Raw genomic sequence first — 7,193 nt, forward strand, 5'->3', positions numbered from 1 at the left:
CCTGTTTATCTTCTTATTTACAAACAAAGTCAGATTTATTGTACCTTAACCATCATACCATCATACCCTTTACTTACTTTCTTCTTAAGACATACTTCACAGTCACTGTACTGTACCACAACAAAAGGATTTGGTCATGTTGTAAATATCAATGTCATGTAAATAATACCATGCATTTATTTTTTCTTACAGTACTTAACCTGTTACACAGCCTTTAAAGAAAGTACATGTTCTTACTACGATGTCTCTAAGTCATTTTAAGTAACCTATAATTACATTTGAATTGAAATAGAATTTGAAATCGTACTTATACATTCCTTATTTGTAAAATGTTTGTAAATGAGCACTTTCTTCCTTGACCTAATGTTCACTTATGTCTTTCTTGCACCTTACCAAACAGGTACTTTCCCCTCCAATTAGCAGGCTGTAATTTAAAGTGTCACTTATTCTTAAGTACTGCTCAGTTGCGAAAACAAAAAAACGAAAGAAAACCTATAGAACCTGTTTATATTCTTTGTATGTTTTTGTCATTTTGCATTTGTCATTTCTGTATAGTATATGTTATTTCTATACATGTGTAGTTCCATGTGTGATTCAACCTTAATTATTGTATATATTGTTGTGTGTATGTGTATATATATATATATATATATATATATATATATATATATATATATATATTATACATTATTGCATATATGGGTACATACATTCTTACAATAGACTGCACACCAACCCACTGTGCAATACTGTCGGGCAATAATGGCAACAATGATTGTCCCAAGAAATGAGTAAAGCTACTCATTTGAAATGGTTATCATGTTCATCAAAGAACTTATATGGACCCTACAAACAGACTGGTAATAAAGAGGTGTCCCAATACTACCCACTCGCAGCAGGGGGCAGTCTTGTTCATGGAAATCACTGATCTTCACTCAGCTCAGGACAGAAGAAGAGTCCCAGTCTGTGGTTTAACATGTCTCCTTATGGATGACAGCTACACAGTTGTATCTATGTTTAAGGGTATTTGGATGACAGCTACACAGTTGTACAGTACCAGTCAAAAGTTTGGACACACCTTTAATTTTTTTGAGAAGTGTTTTCTTTACCTTTATTATTTTCTACATTTTAGATTTATACTGAAGACATTTAAACTACGAAAGAACACATATGGAATGATGTACTAAACAAAAAAAGTTGTATCTACCATGTAGAAAATAATAAAATCAAAGAAAAATCTTCTCAAAAAATGAGAAGGTGTGTCCAAACTTTTGACTGGTACTGTATCTCTGTTTAAGGGTATTTGGATGAATAAATAATCCAGAAAACCTGTAGTCCCCCCTGCATCCTAAAAGTGTCACAAATGTTCTCGGGTCTGACATGGCGAGACATGGTGTAGCCACAGGGTTCTCTCTGGCTAAATGAATAATAATAGTAATGTACATTATATTTATAGGACATTGAATATATGACACTGAATATATAACATGTTTTACACCTACTGTATGTGCTGTTGGTCCAGCAAAAATATATATAAATGTACAAACTTGAGATTGAAATTACAGATTGATAGCAGCAGCGTCAGACTCATGTTCATATAACAGCATAAAGCTGGAACACCCAGGGGGAACCCTTAGATCAGGGGTTTTCAACTGGTTTTGTCCCAGGGACCACCATTCTGACTAGAAAGTAATTTGCGGCCGACTGATGTACCTGCACACGTGTGCGTGTTTGTAACCGCCGCCGCCACGCCCCCTCCCCCTGCAGATATTCTGCCTATAACACTTAAATATGTGAAATTATCAGGGTACATCGCCAGCCGCCGCCACGCCCCCTCCCCCGCGCACATATTCGGCCTGTAGCACTTGTCAGTGTAATTTCTTCGATATTTTTCACGATATTCAAGTGAAATCTTGAAATGTGTTGAAATATCAAAGCGAATTTATAAAAATCAATAAAAAATCAATGGTGAACTGATCAACATAGGCTCATGTCACCCCCTGCAATGCCGTCACGGACCACCAGGGGGCCACGGACCCCCGGTTGAAAACCCCTGCCTTAGAGCACAATGTCTTACTGTCATGGTCATTCTCCAGGTGTATTTCTGATACTCAGAATATAAAGTCAAATATAAATATTTTCCACTACTAGCACGCCCTCAGTGTTGCGTTCATTCTGTCTGTCTGTCTGACGTGAGATCAGGCCGAGCTGTCTGTCTGTCTGACGTGAGATCAGGCCAAGCTGTCTGTCTGTCTGTCTGACGTGAGATCAGGCCGAGCTGTCTGTCTGTCTGACGTGAGATCAGGCCGAGCTGTCTTCCTGATCTCCACATGTCTTGGAGGAGACTCCTCCTGTCTGTGATCTCCGCCTGTCGTACCCTGGGATGAGTGGAGTGGAGCGGAGCGGAGTGGAGCGTTTCATCCCGTGGCCAGAACTCTGGGATTCATGCCGATGCAGCACTTTGAGAAAAGAGCACAGGCTGCATATGAGAATCACAAAGCCGGAGCTGAACCTGAGCTGGGCCGGACCTGAACCGGAGCTGGGCCAGAGCTGGGCCGTATCTGCTGTTCCGGGACAATAGGGGAAAGCGAGCGAAGGGAAGACGGAGAGTGGAGAGGGAGGAGAGAGTGGTGTTCTGGCACTCTTTCAAATGACAGGCAGGCCTAGCGCTGCCCTGCGCTAATGATCGTCCTGTATGACTGTCCTCATCACTCAGCATGAGCACAGAGAGAGAGACAGCACACAGAGAGAGAGAGACAGCACACAGAGAGAGAGAGACAGCACACAGAGAGAGAGAGACAGCACACAGAGAGAGAGAGAGACAGCACACAGAGAGAGAGAGAGACACACAGAGAGAGAGAGACAGCACACAGAGAGAGAGAGAGACACAGAGAGAGAGACAGCACACAGAGAGAGAGAGAGACAGAGAGAGAGAGAGAGACAGCACACAGAGAGAGAGACAGCACACAGAGAGAGAGAGACACACAGAGAGAGAGAGACAGCACACAGAGAGAGAGAGAGACAGAGAGAGAGAGAGAGACAGCACACAGAGAGAGAGAGACACAGAGAGAGAGAGAGAGCACACAGAGAGAGAGACAGCACACAGAGAGAGAGAGACAGCACACAGAGAGAGAGAGAGACAGCACACAGAGAGAGAGAGAGACAGCACACAGAGAGAGAGAGAGACAGCACACAGAGAGAGAGAGAGACAGCACACAGAGAGAGAGAGAGACAGCACACAGAGAGAGACAGCACACAGAGAGAGAGACAGCACACAGAGAGAGAGAGAGACAGCACAGAGAGAGAGAGAGACACAGCACACAGAGAGAGAGAGAGAGACAGCGTGAGCACAGAGAGAGAGAGACAGCACAGAGAGAGAGAGAGACAGCACACAGAGAGAGAGAGAGAGACAGCGTGAGCACAGAGAGAGAGAGACAGCACAGAGAGAGAGAGAGACACAGCACACAGAGAGAGAGACAGCATGAGCAAAGAGAGAGAGAGACAGCACACACAGAGAGAGAGAGACAGCACACAGAGAGAGAGAGACAGCACACACAGAGAGAGAGACAGCACACAGAGAGAGAGAGAGAGACAGCACACAGAGAGAGAGAGACAGCACACAGAGAGAGAGAGACAGCACACAGAGAGAGAGAGAGAGACAGCACACACAGAGAGAGAGAGAGACAGCACACACAGAGAGAGAGACAGCACACACAGAGAGAGAGAGAGACAGCACACAGAGAGAGAGAGAGACACAGCACAGAGAGAGAGAGAGAGAGAGCACACAGAGAGAGAGAGACAGCGTGAGCACAGAGAGAGAGACAGCACACAGAGAGAGAGACAGCATGAGCAAAGAGAGAGAGAGACAGCACACACAGAGAGAGAGAGAGACAGCACACAGAGAGAGAGAGAGACACAGCACAGAGAGAGAGAGAGAGACAGCACACACAGAGAGAGAGAGAGACAGCACACACAGAGAGAGAGACAGCACACAGAGAGAGAGAGAGACAGCACACAGAGAGAGAGAGAGACAGCACAGAGAGAGAGAGAGACAGCACACACACAGAGAGAGAGAGACAGCACACACAGAGAGAGAGACAGCAGAGAGAGAGAGAGAGACAGCACACACACAGAGAGAGAGAGACAGCACACACAGAGAGAGAGACAGCAGAGAGAGAGAGAGAGACAGCACACACACAGAGAGAGAGAGACAGCACACAGAGAGAGAGAGACAGCACACACACAGAGAGAGAGACAGCACAGAGAGAGAGAGAGAGACAGCACAGAGAGAGAGAGAGAGACAGCACACAGAGAGAGAGAGACAGCACACACACAGAGAGAGAGAGACAGCACACAGAGAGAGAGAGACAGCACACAGAGAGAGAGAGAGAGACAGCACACACAGAGAGAGAGAGACAGCACAGAGAGATAGAGAGAGAGAGCATGAGCACACAGAGAGAGAGAGACAGCACACAGAGAGAGAGAGAGAGACAGCACACACAGAGAGAGAGAGAGACAGCACACAGAGAGAGAGAGAGAGCACACACAGAGAGAGAGAGAGACAGCACAGAGAGAGAGAGAGAGAGCACACAGGGAGAGTCAGCTTGAGCGACTGGTGAGGTCAGGAGTCAGGACACAAACCTGCAGCCCTGGTATGGGAGGGAGGTGTGTTAGCAAAGAGGCTAAAACCCTTGCTAATGCTAGCATTTGTTGTTGGGAATGTCAGAGGTTCTCAGTCCTGCTCTGCCAACACCATCCCCCCCCCCCCCCCCCCCCACACACACACACACACACACACACACACACACACATCCATCTGGTGGTTTTGCTATCTTTTACTGCTACAATTGTCAGACACTCTCAGCTGTAAGTGGCATTGGATAAGAGCTTTCTGCCAATGAATGAATATAGACGCAGTGTTGCACACGCCTAACTGAACACGCCTAACTGAACACGCCTAACTGAACATGTGTTGCACACGCCTAACTGAACTGGTCAGTGTTGGTGTGTGTGTGTGTGTGTGTGTGTGTGTGTGTGTGTGTGTGTGTGTGTGTGTGTGTGTGTGTGAGTGTGTGTGTGTGGAGACAGCGAGCAGGGGTGTTCACTATGGAGTAACTGAACTGGTCAGTGTTCCGTGTTCCACACGCCTAACTGAACTGGTCAGTGTTGATTAGCTAAACACTCCTGATTTAGCCAATCAAGAGAATTCTATTTACACTGACTGAGATCAATAGATCACAGAGATCAATAGATGACGCCCGTCCAGGAGCAGATTGGAGACGCCCTGTCTTCAGCCGTCAGAGAGAGAGAGGATAAACAGTCACAGCTCATTACCCACTGGCTTCCATTACACAATTAAGCACACAAACACACACACACACTTCCTCTTAAAGTTTTTAATACGTCTCAGGAGTTTCCCCGGGCTCTCCTCACAAATGAGGGTGTGTGTGTGTGTGTGTGTGTGTGTGTGTGTGTGTGTGTGTGTGTAGAGACAGCGAGCAGGGGCGTACACTAGGGAGTTATTTATTTATAAGAGTCGTGGGCCTGTGTGAGTAGAGAGCTTAAAGCACAGAGCGAGGCCTGTTAGCCTAGCGTATCGCTCCCTGTTAGCCTAGCGTATCGCTCCCTGGGGCTCCAGGCAGAAATATAAATCACTGCAGCATGTGAAAAAAGAATCAATAGAAATGGCAATAAAAAGTTACGACAGGCTGTTACTGTAAACTCAGTCCACGTCTCCTTCTCTCCCTCTCTTCCTCTCTCCTTCTCTCCCTCTCTCCACGTCTCCTTCTCTCCCTCTCTCCCTCTCTCCCTCTCTCTCTCTTCCTCTCTCCCTCTCTCTCTTCCTCTCTCCTTCTCTCCCTCTCTCCTTCTCTCCCTCTCTTCCTCTCTCCCTCTCTTCCTCTCTCCCTCTCTCCCTCTCTCCACGTCTCCTTCTCTCCCTCTCTCCCTCTCTCCCTCTCTTCCTCTCTCCCTCTCTCCCTCTCTCCTTCTCTCCCTCTCTCCTTCTCTCCCTCTCTTCCTCTCTCCCTCTCTCCCTCTCTCCTTCTCTTCCTCTCTCCCTCTCTCCCTCTCTCCCTCTCTTCCTCTCTCCTTCTCTCCCTCTCTTCCTCTCTCCTTCTCTCCCTCTCTTCCTCTGCTGACGCAAACCGGATCTGGTCGGCAGTGCTCACATTATGTGCACCTATAAACAGTGGCCCTTTACATCAACAGTGTCAAGACAAACAGGAAAGAAAGGTGGTATTTATGATTCTGGGCAGAATCACCCACATTCTGGACTGACTCACGTGGCTGCCAAGACATTGTCAGTGTCAGTGTCCTGTCATTTGTGTTTGGTGTATTGTTGAAAAGCCAACTAAGTCTGAGGGGCGGAACCCGAACCCTAACCCATAAAGCGTGTGCCTGAAGATGTGGGCATGTTTGAAGATGAAGATGAAGATGTGGGCATGTTTGAAGATGAAGATGAAGATGTGGGCATGTTTGAAGATGAAGATGAAGATGTGGGCATGTTTGAACACAACTGGACTGAGGCTAATCACTGTAGGTGCTATAGGGGGCGTATCTCACACCACTAGTGAGCTGGGGTGTGTATGTCAGTCACTCCACTAGTGAGCTGGGGTGCGTATGTCATTCACTCCACTAGTGTGTGTGTGTGTGTGTGTGTGTGTGAGCTGGGGTGTGTATGTCAGTCACTCCACTAGTGAGCTGGGGTGTGTATGTCATTCACTCCACTAGTGTGTGTGTGTGTGTGTGTGTGTGTGTGTGTGTGAGCTGGGGTGTGTATGTCAGTCACCAAGAAGTCCCCACTAGTGAGCTGGGGTGCGTATGTCAGTCACTCCACTAGTGAGCTATAATAATATTGTGTGTGTGTGTGTGTGTGTGTGTGTGTGTGTGAGCTGGGGTGTGTATGTCAGTCACTCCACTAGTGAGCTGGGGTGTGTATGTCAGTCACTCCACTAGTGAGCTATAATAATATTGTGTGTGTGTGTGTGTGTGTGTGTGTGTGTGTGTGTGTGTGTGTGTGTGAGCTGGGGTGCGTATGTCAGTCACACCACTAGTGAGCTGGGGTGCGTACGTCAGTCACCAAGAAGTCCCCAATATCTGGCTCCAGCCTATCATGCATGCGTTAAAAAGGCTCAATTATCCTGCTAGGATACAGATTGAGTGCATAGAACACATAAGTTGTGTAACATTCG

This window comes from Clupea harengus, chromosome 7 (genome assembly GCF_900700415.2).
Source record: "Clupea harengus chromosome 7, Ch_v2.0.2, whole genome shotgun sequence".
Taxonomy (NCBI): domain Eukaryota; kingdom Metazoa; phylum Chordata; class Actinopteri; order Clupeiformes; family Clupeidae; genus Clupea; species Clupea harengus.